The 20,144-nt window shown below is 40.3% G+C and overlaps 1 protein-coding gene and 1 pseudogene across 2 annotated transcripts in view; both read right to left on the reverse strand.

The window, feature by feature from the left end:
- The window catches only part of ATP8A2 (ATPase phospholipid transporting 8A2), a 692,529-nt gene that overhangs the window by 629,012 nt on the left and 43,373 nt on the right, over nucleotides 1-20,144 (reverse strand). The window lies entirely within an intron of this gene.
- On the reverse strand, nucleotides 14,852-16,201 carry LOC139006789 (poly(rC)-binding protein 2 pseudogene; annotated as a pseudogene).

Genomic DNA, 20,144 nt, shown 5'->3' on the forward strand with positions numbered 1-20,144 from the left:
TTTTCAAAAATAGACCACATGTAAGGACATAAGCTAAGTCTCTACAAATTCAAAAAGACTGAAATCACATCAAGCATCTTCTCAGACCACAATGGCATAAAATTAGAAATCAGCTACAATAAAAAAGCTCAAAAACAATCAAATACATGAAGGCAAAACAGCATGCTATTAAACAATGAATGGTTACCAAAGAGATCAAAGAAGAAATAAAAAAAAAAAAATTCTAGAAACAAATGAAAATGAACACACAACAACCCAAAATCTATGGAACACAGTGAAAGCAGTCCTAAGAGGGATGTTCATAGCACTACAGGCCTACCTCAAAAAAACAAGAAAAACTGCTAATAACTTATCTAACACTACAATTTAAAGAATTAGAAAGAGAACAAGAAAATCCCAGAACAAATAGAAGGAAGGAAATAAGGATCAGAACAGAATAAATGACATAGAGACCTCAAAAATACAAAAGATCAATAACACCAAGAACTGATTCTTCAAAAGAATACACAAGATTGATGGACCTCTAGCCAAGCTCACCAAGAAACATAAAGAGAGGACCCAAGTAAACAAAATCAATAACAAAAGAGGTGAAGTAACAACTGACCCCACAGAAATACAAAGGATTGTGAAAAACATATTATGAATGACTTTATTCCAACAAACAGAACAACTTGGATGAAATGGACATATTCCTAGAAAAATATAACCTTCCAAAATTCAATCAGGAAGAATCAGAAAACCTGTATAGGCCAGTAACTACTGATGAAATTGAAGCAGTAACAAAAAACTTCCAACAAACAAAAGCCCTGGTCCAGAATGCTTCAAAGGGGAGTTTTACCAAACATTCAATGAAGAACTAACACCAATCCTCCTCAGACTATTCCAAAAAACTCAAGAGGAAGGAACACTTCCAAGTTCTTTCTATGGATCCAGCATTACCCTAATTCCAAAACCAGTTAAAGACACTACAAAGAAAGAGAATTACAGGCCAATATCCCTGATGAACATAGATGCTAAAATCTTCAACAAAATATTAGCAAATCGCATCCAACAATACATTAAAAAGATGATACATCATGACCAAGTGCGATTTATTCCAGGATGCAAGGTTGGTACAATATTCACAAATCAATAAATGTGATACAGTACATAAACAGATTGCAAGACAAAAAATCACATGATCAGAGAGACAAAATGGCAGCAGAATAGACGAACATGTCCCTAGCCTTGTCCCAGAGCAGATAGAATGAGCAACTAAATTGAGTAACATCCACCCCAAATTGGTGAAGTAGACACAGCTGGTGAGATAATTCACAGCCGGGAAGGGCAGAGGACACCTGGAGAACGGTAAAATCAGGTATCTGGGCTGGGGAGAACTGCAGGACCTCTGAGCCCAGAAGGTCAGAGGGAAACTTGCGGCAACAAGGCTACATCCCTTGGGACAGGCGTAGCATCTGACTGTGGAAAGGATGTCCACAGGACTGCTGGTGGCAGGGGATTCTAGATCTGGGTCCACAGTCAGGAGAGACTGAGCCCAAATGGGGCATTCTGGATGACTGCCCAGGCCGTGCCGTGCCAGGAAGAGAGGGAATCACAGTGGCGCAGCTCTTTCCCTCTTTTTGGACTTTGCTTTTGTTGCTGAACCTATTTCGTAGGACCTTTCAAATACAGACACTCACCCATGGCTGAGGTGCAGGTGGAGGTGCGGACTTGTGGAGTCTGGGGAGAAGCTGGGGAGAGGAGAGGGTCCAGGAGAGGTGGCCGTGAGTCTGGCATGAGTCATACCTGATGTGCAGAACCTAGGCAGCCATTTTCTCCTGAAGAGATAGCCCCTCCCTGCAGTCTCCAGGCAACCAATACAGCCACACCCAGACTATACTGTGAGTGACACAAAATATACAAAAAAAAAATCTGAATAGTCCCTGAGAGTCCACAGGGACTGGCCTAAAGAGGCCTTCAGTCCCAGCAACAGGAAACTGAGAAGCCACAGATAGTACAGAAGAGTGGGATTTTAAACCAGCCAAAGGAATGACACTTCACTTTTTCATTTTATTATTATTTTGTTATCTCTTTTTTCTTTATTTTCCTTTTTTCGTCTGTTTCTTTTTTTTTTTTTTTAATTAAATCTTTATTGTTCAGATTATTACATTTGTTCCTCTTTTTTCCCCCCATAACTCCCCTCCTTCCAGCTCCCACCCCACCCTCCACCCTCACTCCCCACCCACTGTGTTCATCCATAGGTGCATGATTTTTGTCCAGTCACTTCCCGCATCTCCCACACCCCTTTTTCCCCCAAGAATAGTCAGTCTATTCCCTTTCTATGTCCCTGATTCTATTATAATCACCAGTTCATTCTGTACATCAGGTTATTTATTCACTTGATTCTTAGATTCATTTGTTGATAGATGCATGTTTGTTGTTCATAATTTGTATCTTTACCTTTTTCTTCTTCTTCCTCTTCTTAAAGGATACCTTTCAGCATTTCATATAATACTGGTTTGGCGGTGATGAACTCCTTTAGCTTTTCCTTATCTGTGAAGCTCTTTATCTGACCTTCAATTCTGAATGATAGCTTTGCTGGATAAAGTAATCTTGGTTGTAGGTTCTTGGCATTCAGCACTTTGAATATTTCTTGCCATTCCCTTCTGGCCTGCAAAGTTTCTGTTGAGAAATCAGCTGACAGTCGTATGGGTATTCCCTTGTAGGTAATTAAGCCTCTTTCTCTTGCTGCTTTTAAGATTTTCTCTTTGTCTTTTGCTCTTGGCATTTTAATGATGATGTGTCTTGGTGTGGTCCTCTTTGGATTCCTTTTGTTTGGGGTTCTCTGTGCTTCTTGGACCTGTAAGTCCATTTCTTTCTCCAGGTGGGGGAAGTTTTCTGCCATTATTTTTTGAAATAGGTTTTCAATATCTTGCTGTCTCTCATCTTCTGGCACTCCAATGACTCTGATATTAGTCCGCTTAAAGCTGTCCCAGAGGCTCCTTACACTATCTTCACACTTTTGGATTCTTTTTTCATTTTGCTTTTCCAATTGGGTGTTTTTTGTCGAATCTTTGGTTTGATTATTGTACTCCTCTGGTCTGCTATTGGGTATAATATTCTTTATTTCAGTCCGTGTATGCTTACTTTCTAATTTCTTTATCGTAGCATCGAGGGTCTCATTAGTTTTCGTGAGGCTCTGCACAAATTTATGGCAAGCCCTCAAAATTGCGATTCTTAGCTCCATATCCTCCATTTCTGTCATGTTTCTTTGTCTCCGCATCTTTTATGCTTTCTTGGTGCACCCCCTTGTGGTCTCTGTGCGCAGTCTTGTTCTAGCCAAGCCTTAATTGTTGTAGTTACCACTAGAGGGATTTGACCCCCAGGCCGGCTGGCTATAGGAATCAGCTGTACGGAAAACGTCTGCCTTCTGGGGAGGCGCTAATCCAGCCTTTGCCTGAGGCGATCGGCAAATGGCTGTGCGCAGGCTTTGGGCGGGGCGGGCTCAACAGGGCGGGCGGAGGGAGCAGTTATGGCCACGCTCAGTCCCGTTCCCAGAGGCTCTGCTTCTCAGAACCCCGGCAGCCGCTGCAAACCTTTGTATTTTCCACACTGCGCCGCCTCTGAGCCTCTATTTGCTGTTCTCTTTCCTTCTAGTTGTAGAGTCTCTCTTCAGCCAGCCTTCCTGTGGTTCTGGGTGATGTTCGTTCAGTCTTTTAGTTGTATTTTTGAAATGGTTGTTTGCGGCAGCGGTCTCCGGTGTTTACCTACGCCGCCATCTTGGTCTCCTCCCTATCTTCGTCTGTTTCTTTATTTTCTATTTCTTTTTGCATTATCTCTTCAACATTCTAATTTATTTTATTTTTTATCCTATTTTTTAATCAATTTTTTAAATTTATTATTATTATTATTATTATCTTCCTTCTTATCCACTCGTCCTCTTTCTACTTTCTCTATACTGAACTGAGGTCCTCCCCATATTCATCCAATTCTTAACCTTACTTTCTGTATATAAGATTCTGTCCCCACCCTCTTTACTGGGTATTTGGTGTTTGTATGTTTTGGTTTATCTTTGTTCTCTGGTGTTTTTTCGCCAAATATTTTTTTTTTTACTTTTTCTTCCTTTTTCTTCTTTTTCTTTTCTCTCATACCATTTTTTCTCTCTTTGATATCATTTGTGCTCTCTTTTCTCTCACCTAATTCTCTTTTCTCTAGTGGTCACTTATATAGAGGTTATTGGTCTAAGGAGTACATTTGTGTTTCGTTCCTTTTGTGTCATGTCATGTCGAAGTGAATTTTATCCTGTTTGGTCAATGTGCTAGAGAGCAAGCCAGATAACCAGACACCCAGAGAGGAGACTCCACCCATTAACGCAGTGGTTCTCAACCTTGGCTGCACATTTGAATCACCTGGGAATCTTTTAAATTTAAAATAGATTCCCAGGTGATTCTAATGTGCAGCCAAGGTTGAGAACCACTGCATTAAAGGGTCAATAACACTCCAGACCCAACTACAGAGGCAGGAAGAAGGCGGCAGTGAGGGAGAGAGTGTGAGTGAGGGAGCAAAAAAGGAGTGTGTGGTAATGTAAGGTGTGTGTGCGCGTATGTGAGTGAGGCTCAGTTAGATCCCTCAGGACCTTCGGGGGCAGTCTAACCGGGCTCGCCTAACCATGCAGCCTCTGCTACCATTGCAAACACTCCCAGAGTGGCCGGTTCTTCTGAAGAGACCTTGCCATTTTTAAGGGGAGAGCTGCTGTGACTGGGAGCCCAGCCTCACTTCCATCCAGGGTGCCCTCAGATTACACCCAGGACTCTATAGACACCCTCGCCAGGGACCTGTTGCCTCAGCTGTGGTCCCACAGTCACCAAGATTCCAGCCACCCAGGGTGCAGGCTCCTGTGAGTTCCGAAGCACGCTCCCCTCTGACCTGCCAAACGCTTTAGCCCAGGGCACTGCAACCATGCAAGCAGCAGACACGTGAGCACCCCACCCCAGGCAGAGGAGCAGTAGCCTCAGGCGGCCTGCCCCTGTCCAAGGAGCAGCAGCTGTGTGAGTGGTCCACCCCCTGTCTCAGGAACAGCAGCTGTGTGAGCAGCCTGCCCCCATCCAAGAAGCACCAACCGTGCAAGCAGCCTGCACCCATCAGAGGAGCAGCAGCTCCCGTGAGCAGCCCACCTCCATTTGAGAAGCAGCAGCTGCATGAGCAGCCTGCCCTGGTCTGAGGAGCATCCCGCCCCCACCCGAAGAGCAGCAGCTGCACAAGCAGCCCACCCATGTCCAAGGAGCAGCAGTCCCACGCAGCCTGCCCCAATCCAAGGAGCAGGAGCCACACGAGCAGCCCGCCCCTATCGGAGGAGCAGCAGCTGTGCTAGCAGCCTGCCCCCACTAGCCAGAGGAGCCACCACTGCTGCGAACAGCGCCCACCAGAGGAGCCATCACCAACTGAGAATCAGCCACTGCTTGACCACCCGAGGAGCAGTCGCCACCTCAGGAGCCACTGCCAACCAAGGAGCAGCCCCTCTATGACTCAACACCTAGATCCTACAGTGAGAGCAAAAATGGGTAGACAAAGGAACCCCCAAAGGAAAGAAAAGGAAGTGACAGAAAAACACCTAAGTGAAACAGAGGCATGCAGTATGTCAGAAAAAGAATTCAGAATAAGGGTCATACAGTTCATAAGCTGGATGGATGAAAAAATCAACAAGAAATCAAGAAAAATCAAGAAGAAATAAACAGTGATATAGCTGTAATAAAAAACACCATGGAAAGTTTCAACAGAAGACTAGAAGAAGCGGAGGACCGAATTAGCGAATTAGAAGACTGGAAAGCAAAACACACCCAAACTGAACTGCAATTAGAGAAAAAAATTAAAAGATAGGAGGAAAGCCTAAGGGAGCTTTGGAACCACATGAACCGAAGCAACATATGAATAATAGGGGTGTTAGAATGACAGAAAAACAAGGGTTAGAAAATCTATTTGAAGAAATAATGTCAGAAAACTTCCCTGATGTGGGGAAGAAAAAAGTCACACAAGCACAGAGAATCCCAAACAAGATGAAGCCAAAAAGGCCCACACCAAGACATGTCATAACAATAATGGCAAACATTCAGGACAAAGAGAGAATCTTAAAGGCTGCAAGAGAGAGACAGAAAGTTACATACAATGGATCTTCCATTAGATTATCAAATGATTTCTCACAGGAAACACATCAGGCCAGAAAAGAATGGAAGGAAATTTACAAAGTGATGCAAAGCAAAGGACTGAATCCAAGAATACTCTATCCTGCAAGGCTATCATTCTAAATTGAAGGGGAAATAAGGAGCTTCACAGACAAAAAAAGGCTAAGGGAGTTTATCACTACCAAGCTAGCAATGCAAGAAATGCTAAAGGGACTGGTGTAAAAAAGAAGAAATAAAAAGGGGAGAAAGAACAAAGGCACAAAACATAGAAATGGATACAAACAAGTACCTATCAATAATAACTTTAAACATAAATGGACTAAATGCTCCAATCAAAAGACATCAAGTGGCTGAATGGATAATAATAATAAAAAAAAAGGACACATATATATGCTGTCTACAAGAAAACAACCTCAGAACAAGAGACTCACGCAGACTGGAAGTGAAGGGATAGAAAAATATCTTTCAGGCAAATGGAAATGAATTTTAAAAATCTGGGGTAGCAATACTTAAATCTGACAAAACAAACCTCAAAGTGAAGGCCATAACAAGAGATAAGGAAGCCACTTCATAATACTAAAAGGATCGATACAACAAGAGGATATAACCCTGATAAACATATATACACCCAATGCAGGAGCACCCAGATACATAAAAAAAAACTCCTGGAAGATATCAAGGGAGAGATCGACAACAATACAATCATAGTAGGGGACTTTAATACCTCACTGACATCACTAGATAAACCCTCTAGACAAAAAATCAGCAAAGAGACAGTAATCCTAAATGACTCACTAGATCAGAAGGACTTAATTGACATATTCAGAACATATCATCTCAAAGCCACAGAATATATGTTCTTCCCAAGTGCACATGGGACATTTTCAAAGATAGACCTCATATTTGGTCACAGGCAAAGTCTCTCCAAATTCAAGAAGATTGAAATCATATCAAGCATCTTCTCAGACCACAATGGCATAATATTAGAAATAAACTACAATAAAAACAATTTAAAAAATTCAAACACTGCCCTAACAGGTTTGGCTCAGTGGACAGAATGTCAGCCTGCGGACTAAAGGGTCCCAGGTTCGATTCTGGTCAAGGGCATGTACCTTGGTTGTGGGCATATCCCCAGTAAGGGGTGTGAAGGCAGCTGATTGATGTTTCTCTCTCATCGATGTTTCTAACTCTCCCCCTCTCCCTTCCTCTCTGTAAAAAATCAATAAAATATATTTTAAAATTTGAAACACTTGGAAGCTGAAAAGCATGCTATTAAACAATTATTGGGTTACCAAAGAGATCGAAGAAGAAATTAAAAACATCCTGGAAACAAATGACAATGAAAACACAACAATCCAAAATCTATGGGACACAATGAAAGCAGTCCTGAGAGGGAAGTTTATAGCTCTACAGGCCTACCTAAAAAAAAACAAGAAAAAATGGTAGTAAATCATCTAACTCTACAACTTAAAGAATTAGAAAGATAGCAACAAGAAAAGCCCAGAGTAGGCAGAAGGAAGGAGATAATAAAGACCAGAGCAGTAATAAATGACATAGAGACCAAAAAAACAATACAGAAAATCAATGAAACCAAGAGCTGGTTCTTCGAAAGGATAAACAAGATTGATGAACCTCTAGCCAGGCTCACCAAGAAGCAAAGAGAGAGGACACAAATAAACAAAATCAGAAATGAAAGAGGCGAAATAACAACAGACCCCACAGAAATACAAAGGATTGTTAAAAAAAATATTATGAACAACTCTATTCCAACTAACTAGACAACCTGGAGGAAATGGACATATTTCTAGAAAAATACAACCTTCCAAAATTCAATCAGGAAGATTCTAAAAATCTCAATAGGCCGATAAGTATGGAAGAAATTGAAGCAGTCATCAAAAAAGCTTCCAGCAAACAAAAGCCCAGGGCCAGATGGCTTCATAGGGGAGTTTTACCAAACATTCAAGAAAGAACTAAAACCTGTCCTCCTCAGACTATTCCAAAAAATTCAAGAGGAAGGAACACTTCTAAGCTCATTCTATAAAGCCAGCATCACCCTAATATCAAAACCAGATAAACACAACACAATGAAAGAGAATTATAGGCCAATATTCCTCATGAACATAGATGCCAAAATCCTCAACAAAATTCTAGCAAATTAGATCCAGCATTACATCAGAAAGATCATACACCATGACCAAGTAGAATTTATCCTGGGGATGCAAGAATGGTACAATATCCGCAAATCAATAAATGTGATACATCACATAAACAAACTGAGAGATAAAAATCACATAGTCATATCAATTGATGCAGAAAAACAGTTGACAAAATCCAACACCCTTTCTTGATAAAAACCCAACAAAATGGGAATAGAGGGATCATACCTCAATGTAATAAAAGCCTTATATGACAAACCTACAGCCAACATCATACTCAATGGGCAAAAACTAAAACCAATTCACCTAAGAACAGGAATAAGACAGGGATGCCCACTCTCACCACTCCTGTTTGACATAGTTCTGGAAGTGCTAGCCACAGCAATTAGACAAGAAGAAGAAATAAAAGGTATCCAAATTGGAAAAGAAGACATAAAACTGTCATTATTCACAGATGACATGGTACTGTGTATAGAAAACCCTAAAGACTCCATCAAAAAATTATTAGACTTAATAAATGAATTTGGCAATGTAGCAGGATACAAAATTAACACCAAAAAATCTATGGCATTTCTATACACTAATAGTGAACTTACAGAAAGAGAGACTAAAAAAACAATCCCATTTACCACCACAACAAAAAAAAATTAAGATACCTAGGAATAAACTTAACTAAGGAGGTAAAAGACCTGTACTCAGAAAACTACAGGACACTGAATAAAGAGATAAGGGAAGACATAAACAGATGGAAGAACATACTGTGTTCATGAATTGATAGAATCAACATCATTAAAATGTCCATACTATCCAAAGCAATCTATAGATTCAATGCACTCCCCATTAAAATACCAATGGCATATTTCACAGACCTAGAACGAACTCTTCAAAAATTCATCTGGAATTAAAAAAAACCACGAATAGCTGCAGCAGTCCTGAGAAAGAAGAACAAAGGAGGGATCTCAATACCAGATATCAAGCTGTATTACATAGCCACTATTCTCAAAACTGCCTAGTACTGGCACAAGAACACACATATAGATCAATGGAATAGAATAGAGAACCCAGAAATCGACCCAACCTATTATGCTCAATAAATATTTGACAAAGGAGGCCAGAGCCTACAATGGAGTCAAGACAGTCTCTTCAATAAATGGTGTTGGGAAAATTGGACAGATACATGCAAAAAAAAAATGAAACTAGACCACCAATTTACACCATACACAAAAACAAACTCAAAATGGATAAAGGACTTAAACATAAGATGGGAAGCCATCAAAATATTAGAGGAATCCACAGGCAGCCAAATCTCAGACATATGCCAAAGCAATGTCTTCACCGATACAGCTCCTAGGGCAATGGAAACTAAAGAGAAAATAAACAAACGGGACTACATCAAAATAGAAAGCTTTTGTACAGCAAAAGAAACCATCAACAAAACAACAAGAAAGCCCACTGCATGGGTGAACATATTTGCCAATGTTATCACCAGTAAGTGTTTTATCGTGAACATTTACAGGGAAACCATACAACTCAACAAAAGGAAGATAAACAACCCAATCAAAAAATGGGCATCAGACCTAAATAGATACTTTTAGAAAGAAGACATAAGGAAGGCCAAGAGATATATGAAAACATACTCAAAGTCACTAATTATCCGAGAGATGCAAATCAAAACGACGATGCGGTACCATCTCACACTGGTCAGAATGGCTATCATCAACAAATCAACAAACGAGAAGTGCTGGCGAGGATGCGGAGAAAAAGGAACCCTCGTGCACTGCTGGTGGGAATGCAGACTGGTGCAGACACTGTGGAGAACAGTATGGAGGTTCCACAAAAAACTAAAAATGGAACTCCCATTTGACCTAGTAATCGCACTTCTAGGACTATATCCCAAGAAACTAGAAACACCAATCAGAAAGGATATATGCACCCTTATGTTCATAGCAGCACAATTTACCATAGCTAAGATTTGGAAACAGCCTAAGTGCCCATCAGCAGATGAGTGGATTAAAAAACTGTGGTACATCTACACAATGGAATACTACGCTGCTGTAAAAAAGAAGGAATTCTTACCATTTGCAACAGCATGGATAGAACTGGAGAGTGAAATAAGCCAGTTAGAGAAAGATAAATATCACATGATCTCACTCATTTGTGGAATATAATGAACAACATAAACTGATGAATAAAAACAGATCCAGAGACAGAGAAGCATCGATCAGACCATCAAACCTCAGAGGGGAAGGTAGGGGAGGGTGGGGGTAAGGGGGAGAGATCAACCAAAGGACTTGTATGCATGCATATAAGCCGAACCAATGGACACAGACACCAGGGGGGTGAGGGCATGAGTGAGGGGGTAGGGGGCAATGTGGGGGGGGGGGGGAGATAAGGACACATATGTAATACCTTAATCCATAAAGATAAAAATTAAAAAAAAAATTCAATAGGAAAAAAATAATCACATGATCATATCAATTGAAGCAGAAAAAGTATTTGACAAAATACAACACACTTTTTTGATAAAAACTCTCAGCAAAGTTGGAATACAGGGAACATACCTCAACATAATAAAGTCCATATATGACAAACCTTCAGCCAACATCATACTCAATGGGAAAACACTAAAACAATTTTCCCTAAGAACAAGAACAAGACAGGGATGCCCTCTTTCACCACTCTTGTTCAACATATTTCTGGAAGTTCTGGCCATAGCAATCACACAAGAAGAAATAAAAGGCATACAAATTGGAAAGGTGGAAGTAACACTCTCATTATTCACAGATGACATGACACTATACACAGAAAACTCTAAAGACTCCATCACAAAACTACTAGATTTAATAAATGAATTTAGAAATGTAGCAGGATACAAAATAAACACTCAAAAATCCATAGCATTTTTATACACCAATAGTGAACTCTCAGAAAGATAAACTAAAAGAACAATCCCATTTAACATTGCAAAAAAATAAATAAATAAAGATACCTAGGTGTAAACTTAACCAAAGAGGTAAAAGAACTGTACTCTGAAAACTACAGGATGTTGGAAAGGAGACAGAGGAAGATATAAACAAGTGGAAGAATATACCAGGTTTATGGATTGCTAGAATCAACATCATTAAAATGTCCATATTACCCAAAGCAATCTATAGATTCAATTCAATCCCTATTGAAATACTAACATTATATCTCACAGAACTAGAACAAACACTCCAAAAATATAAATGGAACCAAAAAAGACCCTGAATATCTGCAGTAATCTTGAGAAAGAAGAACCAAGTTGGAGGGGTCACAATAAAAGATATCAAGCTATATTACAAAGCCACTGTCCTCAAAACTGCCTGGTACTGGCACAAGAACAGGCTACATAGAGATCAATGGAACAGAACAGAGAACACGCAAATCGACCCAAGCCACTATGCTCAATTAATATTTGACAGAGGAGGCAAGAGTATACATTGAAGCAGAGACAATCTCTTCAATAAATGGTGTTGGGAAAATTGGACAGATATATGCAAAAAAATGAAACAAGACCACCACCTTACACCATACACAAGCATAAACTAAACTCAAAATGGGTAAAAGACTTAAATGTAAGATGGGAAACCATAAAAGTACTAGAAGAAACCATAGGCACCAAAAATCTCAGACATCTCTCATAGCAACAATATGTTTATGGATATATCCCCTAGGACAGTGGTCGGCAAACCGCGGCTTGCGAGCCACATGTGGCTCTTTGGCTCCTTGAGTGTGGCTCTTCCACAAAATACCACGTGCAGGCGCACGCGTACAGTGCGGTTGAAACTTCATGGCCCATGCGCAGAAGTCGGTTTTCAGCCTGGGCGAGTCTATTTTGAAGAAGTGGCTTTAGAAGAAGTGGGGGGTGTCGGTTGGACGGGCAATAGGAGACGCGGCGCAGGCAGGCCGCGGGATACACAGCGCAGGGGAGTTGAGGATGGGAGAGTTGGAAGGGTTCGACCTCAGCGAACGTACCCCAATCAGATTGAGGATGTTTTTAACAAAGGCCAGCTTAGGAGTACCCTAATTAAGTTAATAACAATGTACCTACCTATATAGTTTAAGTTTAAAAAATTTGGCTCTCAAAAGAAATTTCAATCATTGTACTGTTGATATTTGGCTCTGTTGACTAATGAGTTTGCCGACCACTGCTCTAGGACAATGGAAACTAAGGAGAAAATAAATAAATGGGACTACATGAAAATAAAAAGCTTCTGCACAGCAACAGTAACCATCATCAAAATAACAAGAGAGCCACATACATGGGAGAACATATTTGCCAATGATACATTTGATAAGGGGTTAATCTCCAAAATATATAGGGAACTCATACAACTTAACAAAAGGAAGACAAACAATCCAATTAAAAAATGGGAAAAGGACCTAAATAGACATTTCTCCAAAGTGGGCATACAAAAGGCCAAGAGACATATGAAAAAATGCTCAAAGTCACTAATCATTGGAGAGATGCAAATCAAAATGACAATGAGATATCACCTAAGACCTGTCAGAATGGCTATTAACAAATCAACAAATGACATGTGTTGGTGAGGTTGTGGAGAAAAGGGAACCCTAGTACACTGCTGGATGCATACTGGTACTGCCACTATAGAAAACAGTATGGACTCAAAAAATTAAAAACGAAACTCCAATTTTACCCATTCATTCCACTTCTAGGAATATATCCTAAGAAACCTGAAACACCAATCAGAAAGAATATATGCACCCCTATGTTCATAGCAGCACAATTTACAACAGCTAAGACTTAGAAACAGCCTAAGTGCCCATCAGCAGATGAGACAAAAAAAAAACTATGGTACATTTACACAATGGAATACTATGCAGCAATAAAAAAGAAAGAAATCTTACAATTTGCAACAGCATAGATGGACCTGGAGAGTATTATGCTGAGCAAAATAAGCCAGTCAAAGAAAGATGAGTATCACATGATCTCCCTTATATGTGGAATCTAATGAAACAAATAAACTGATGATCAAAAATAGACCCAGAGTCATAGAAGCATGAACAGACAGTTGAAACTCAGAGGGAAGGCAGAGGAGGGTGGGTGAGAAGAGATCAATCAATGAACTTGTATGTATATATGCATAATCTATGTACACAGACAATGGGGTGGTGAGGGCCTGGGAGCTGGGTGGGAGGATGAGAGCAGGCTAGAAGAGGTGAATGGGGGGAGGAGGGGAACCTATGTAATACTTTCAATAATAAAGATTTTTTAAAAAGAAAAAAAAGGCATATTGGGTACTGCAAAGGAAAAAGAAATCTTGAATTTGAAGACATCAGACTAAAAACTATACAAACTGAAGCACTGAGAAAACAATAAAAAGAGAACATCAGTGACCTATGAGACAATATCAAGGGAGTCTGATATCCTATATAAGAGGTGATATGCAAATTGCTGTAATGCCCTCACACAAGATGGCCACCCCATGTGGTCACAAGATGGCCGGCAGGGAAGGGTAATTAGGGGCAACCAGGCCATCAGGGAGAACAGTTAAGGCTGACCAGGTTGGCAGGGGAGGTCAGTTGGGGGCGACCAGGCCTGCAGGGGAGGGAGGGCAGTTGGGGGTGACCAGGCCAGCGGGGGGGGGGGGCAGTTGGGGGCGACTAGGATGGCATGAGGAGATTTGGGGGTGACCGGGGCAACAGGGGGGGCAGTTAGGGGCGACCAGGCCGGCAGAGGGGGGGGAAGTTGGGGGCAACCAGGCTGGCGGGGGGGCAGTTAGTGGTGATCAGGCAGGCAGGCAGGTGAGCAGTTAGGAGTCAGCAGTCCCGGATTGTGAGAGGGATGTCCAACTGCCGGTTTAGGCCCGATCCCCGGCAGTCAGACATCCCCCAAGGGGTCCCGGATTGAAGTGGGTGCAGGCTGGGCTGAGGGGACCCCCCCCCCCCCCGCACGAATTTCATGCACCGGGCCTCTAGTACAAAATAATATTGAATGTAAACTGTAATTGAAAACTAAAATGTAGCCCTTTGGCAAGTGTGGCTCAGTTGGTTGGGCATCGTCTTGTGCACCCAAAGGTTGCCAGTTCAATTCCCAGTTAGGATATATGCCCAGATTGCAGGTTCAATCTCTGGTAAGGGGAGTGCAGGAGGCAGCCAATTGATGTTTCCCTCTCATATCAATGTTTCTCTCTCTCTCCCTCTCCATTCCTCTCTCTAAAAATAAATAAAAATATTTTTAAAAGAAATTTTATAAAAACATCTATTCAGATATTTTGCCCACTTTTTAATCTGTTTGATTTGGGGTATTTTTTGCTACTGAGCTTTTTTTTTTTTTTTTTTTCCAGTCCATCTTTTAATTTTTTTGAAAAATTCCTGACATTACAGAACTAAACTGAAATGTATTAATATTCCACTCTTACATTTCCATGACAAACAAAAAAAAAAATTCATGAGCCAAAAAAAAAACCACCAAAAAAAAAAAACAAAAAAAAAAAAACAGGGAGAAGCTTATAAAACTAAATATGGATCTCAGCATTAACAGCTGAACAGAGAAAGGAATTAAAACGCTTTAATTAAAAAATCACGAGTGGATGATAAAGTGTGTAGAAACTGAAAATTTACAAACTATTTAAAACCTGGAATCGCTGACTGTTCAGAAACTACACAGATGGATCATGAGTGGTGGTGAACAGCAGAAAGGGATTATGGATGAATCTGCATTGTTCTAGCTGCTCCCCATGCCACCCGTCTCCGAAGAAAGCCTGACATTGATTAGATATTGAGCCAGGCTAATGCTGGCAGCAGATCCAGTGATGGTAACCTGCCTATCAGTAGATCCTTCCACTGGGTTCGCAATTTTGATCTGCGCCCCAGACATCTGAAGGATCTCATTGATTTTGGCGCCTTGACGCCCGATTATGCAGCCAAACAAATCATTTAGAATGGTGAGTTCATGAGAAGTAGTCTGAGCAGATGCATCCAAACCTGCACTGAATCTGGTGTTGCCATGCGTCATGGGAAAATGAGACTGTTGCATTGCCAACTGGTGCAGCTTGGTCAACTCTAGAGGTGGTCCCTCCAGGTCAGGGTTGAGGCACATGGACGGGGTGGTGTGGGGAAAGCTCGCACTGTCGCTGCCTGTGCTGTACCTGTCCTGACCACCTGCAAAGATGACTAGTGAACTGGACGGCTTGGGCTGGTACGGGATGGTCACGCCCTTCGGGGGGGACAGGGAGAGAGTCTCCAACATGATCACGCAGATCTGTTTCACACACTCAATGATGGATTGCGGAATGCCAGCAATAGTGATGGCCCGCTCAGTTGAGTTGGGGAGCATATCCCCTGCCACCTGGACTTGAGCTCCTGTACTCTCTCTTATTTCCTTGATCTTGCAACCACCTTTCCCAATGAGAGAGCCACACTGACTAGCAGGCACCACCAGCCGCAGGGTGACTGGGGGTCTACTGGCAGCTGTGCTATTGGTCATAGAGCTGCTGATGTCCTCTTCCAGTTTGTCAATGATCATAGCGAAGGCTTTGAAGATGGCATTAGTGGGTCCAGCCAAAGTGATAATTCTCTCAGGACAATTCCCTTCTGAGATGTTGATACGTGCACCACTCTCCTCACGCATCTTCTTAACTGATTCTCCTTTCTTTCCGATGATACTGCCAACTTCCTTTCCATGCATAAGTAGCCGTATGGTGAGAGTGACGTTTAATCCACCTTCAATCACACCGGTGTCCATGTCGAGCAGTATTCTGGGGAGCTGGACTTTGAGTGGTCAAGTCTTTGGTCACTGGTGGGGGGGGGGGGAGGGTGAAAGCCAAGAACTGCAGGCGCGAGGCGACTGAGGGGAAAAGGGGAGCGGGCGGGAAGGGGAAGGGCGGGAGGCCGGGGGCGGAACAATAGGGGCGGGGCGGGAAGGCGAGGGGGGCCCCCCCCGCGAGCGGGCAGAGGAGGAAGGCGGGGGTGGAGGAGGAACGCTACTGAGCTTTATAAATTCTTTTGTCTAGGAGCTTACCCCCCTAGGTTTTCTTCTAGGAGTTTTATGGTTTCAAGTCTTATATTCAAGTCTTTAATCCATTTTGAGTTATTTTTTGTGTATGGTGTAAGATAGTGGTCCAGTTTCATTCTTTCACATGTGGCTGTCCAGTTTTCCCAGCACCATTTTTTGAAGAAACTATCCTTTCTACATTGTATATTCTTGGCTCCTTTGTTGTACATTAATTGGCTATATACGTATTTATTTCTGGGCTCTTTGTTATGTTCCATTGATTTATGTGTCTGCTTTTATGCCAATACCATACTGTTTTGATTACTATAACTTTGTTGTATTGTTAAAATCAAGTACTGTGATGCCTCCAGCTTTGTTCTTCTTTCTCAAGATTGATTTGACTACACAGGGTCTTTTGTGGTTCACAAGTTTTTAAAAATTGTTAACAGATAAATAAATATAATACAGTTGACCATTGAAAAACATGAGGGTTAGAGGCACCAACCCTCTCCACATATAATTTCTGACTTCCCCAAAACTTTACTACTAGCACTGTTGACCAGAAGCCTTACTGGTAATATAAATAGTCAATTAATACATATTTTATGTTTTATGTGTTATATTCTTTATTTCTACAATAAAGTAAGCTAAAGAAATTGTTATTAGGAAAATCATTAAAAAATACATTTACTGGAAAAAAAATCTACAAAGTTCAAACCCATGTTGTTCAAGGGTCAACTATAGTGTACTGTGGGATTTATACTTAGAAGTAAAATAGTGCAGAAGATAAGATGGGAATGAATAAAAAATACTGTAAGAAGGTTTTATGTTGGACATAAAATACTGTATTGTTATGTGATGGTATAAAGTGAAAGAATACATATGGGAAATACTGGAACAACCACTAAAAATATAAAACAAAGAGCACAGAGTAGAGATAAAATAGAACACCTAAAATACACCATTAAAAGTAAAAAGTAAAATAAAATAAAATAAAGGCAATAAAAGAGGAAAGTAAGGTACAAAGAAGGGATTAAACAAGTAGCAAGTTGATAGATTTAAACCCAACCATATTGATAACTATATTAATTATAAGTAGTAAATACTCCAATTGAAAAGCAGAGATTGCCATATTGAATAAAAAAGCAAGTTCTAACTATATGCTGTCTATAAGAAATCCACCTGAAATATTAAACATAGATTAAATGGGATATGGAAAAAGGTACCACGCAGACCATCAAAAGAAAGCTGGAATATAATAATATCAGAAAAAACAGATTTGAAAACAAGATTATCACATTTCATAATGATAAATGGGTCAATTCACTAAGAGTACTAAATCCTAAATATTTACACATCTAATAACAGATATATAAAGCAAAACTAACAGATCTGCAAGAAGACATTGACAAAGCCACAGTTATACTTGGATACTTCAATATTTATTTCTCAGTAGTTGATATAACAAGGAGAAAGGAAATCAATAGTAACACAGAAGATGTGAACAACACTATAAAGCAACCTGACACAACTGACAGTTACAGAACACGCCACCCACCAAGTGAGGAGTACAGTACACGTGGGCCATTCAACAAGATAAACCACCAAGAAGTCTCGACACATTTAAAAGGATCGAAATTATATAAAAGATGTTCTCTGGCCATAATCAGAAATCAATAATGGAAAGCTCTTTGGAAAATATCCCTATATTTGAAAATTAAACAACACGCTTGTAAACTGTAGGGTAAAAGAAGAAATCAGAAAATATTTTGAATCTTTATATTCAGTAAAGCTCTAGCTTGGGGCTGAGGGACAGGGTAGCAGTCTGAGAAGTAGATACATGAAAATATTTAAAACAAAAGTCTACCCTCATTTTTCTTGGGGTTATATAGGTGAAAGGTGAGTGATATATACATTTAAACAGAGAAATATGGGCTCTAGAATTGGCACAACTGCGAGAGGGCTTCCCTGCAAGACCACATTTTAAGGAGGAATTCCAACACAGGAGAAAAACTGGGGACAATTTTGGTAGAGCATGAATCCAGTGTGCAGTAATCTCCAACTTTACTAGCCATAAGAGTTGCACAACAGGTGCTACCCTCAAATATCATCATGTATTATAACATGTGAGACCACAGCTGCTACTTCCTTCAGCTGTTGGGTTATCACATTAGGAAAACCATGTAATAAAGACTTATAACAGAAAGCTCACAAAGGAAAGCTGAGGGGAAGTAGGGGAAGTTATAAGCCCAGCAATTTGTTAAGGAGAGAGGACAAGGGTTCTAAGTCCAAGTTAAAGTCACTCTCAAATCATTATCTCCTTACTCTGGCCAATGGACCATATTCTTTCTAAACACTGAGCAAAATAAAGTTTAACTTTAAAATTTCTGTACTTAACAGGTTGCCAAAAGGGAACTCTTATGTCTCTGTCTTATCCTTTAATAAAGAAAACATGTTTGAATTTGGCAGTTGTTTAAACGTAATGTTTTTCCCTTTCAAATAAGAGTGTCTAATTTGAGTTTATTTTATTGTGTTAACTGCATTGATGACTTTAAAATCATCCAAGATAGGCAAAATTTTCTTAAACAGAACTCAAAAAACTAATAACCTTTAAAGTAAATTTGATCAATTTAACTTCATCAAAATTAAGAACTTCCATTCATTAAAAGATATTAGGAAAAGGAATAGGCAAGTCACAGGCTGGAAAAATATATGTGTAATACATGTATCTGACAAAAGAATTGTATCCAAAATAAATAAATAATTAAAAACAATAACAAAATGTTAAAACAAAATAAGCAAAAGACTTAAACAGGTTTTCACAAGAGGATACCCAAATACCCAATAAGCAAACAAAAGATGCTCAACTTATTAGAGCAGCAATCTTCAACCGGTATGATGCAAGAATTTCTAAAACATGCAATACCTGACTATGAGTCAGGGCACTGAACTCTTTTCCCTTAGATTGTCAAATAAAAATTTAAAACAATGACAACAGCCTGGCAGGCATGGCTTAGTGGTTGAGCGTCGACCTATGAACCAGGAGGTCACGGTTTGATTCCAGTTCATGGCACATGTCTGGGTTGCAGGCTCAGTCCCCAGTGTGGGGTGTGCAGGAGGCAGCCAAAGGATGATTCTCTCTCATCACTGATGTTTCTATCTCTCTCTCCTTCTCCCTTCCTCTCTGAAATCAATAAAAATATATATTTTTTAATATATTTTTTTACTGGGTCAAATGGGAGTTCCATTTTTAATTTGAGGAAACTCCATACTGTTTTCCACAGTGGCTGCACCAGTCTGCATTCCCACCAGCAGTGCACAAGGGTTCCTTTTTCTCCACATCCTCGCCAGCACTTGTTTGTTGATTTGTTGATGATAGCCATTCTGACATGTGTAATATGGTGCCTCATTGTTGTTTTGATTTGCATCTCTCAGATGATTAGTGACTTTGAGCATGTTTTCATATGTCTCTTGGCCTTCTGTATGCCCACTTTCAAAAAGTGTCTATTTAGGTCCTTTGCCCATTTTTTTATTGAATTGTTTATATTCCTTTTGTTAAGTTTTATGAGTTCCCACCCCTATGTTCATAGCAGCACAATTTACAATAGCTAAGATTTGGAAACAGCCAAAATGTCCATCAGCAGATGAGTGAATTAGAAAACTTTGGTACATCTACACAATGGAATACTACGCTGCGGTAAAAAAGAAAGAACTCTTACCATTTGCAACAGCATGAATGGACCTGGAGAGCATTATGGTAAACAAAATAAGACAGTCGGAGAAAGAGAAACATCACATAATCTCACTCATTTGTGGAATATAATGAACAACATAAACTGATGAACTAAAATA

The sequence above is a fragment of the Myotis yumanensis genome, unplaced genomic scaffold, assembly GCF_028538775.1.
Source record: "Myotis yumanensis isolate MYYU_CA2020_CCGP unplaced genomic scaffold, mMyoYum1.0.hap1 SCAF_3, whole genome shotgun sequence".
NCBI lineage: Eukaryota > Metazoa > Chordata > Mammalia > Chiroptera > Vespertilionidae > Myotis > Myotis yumanensis.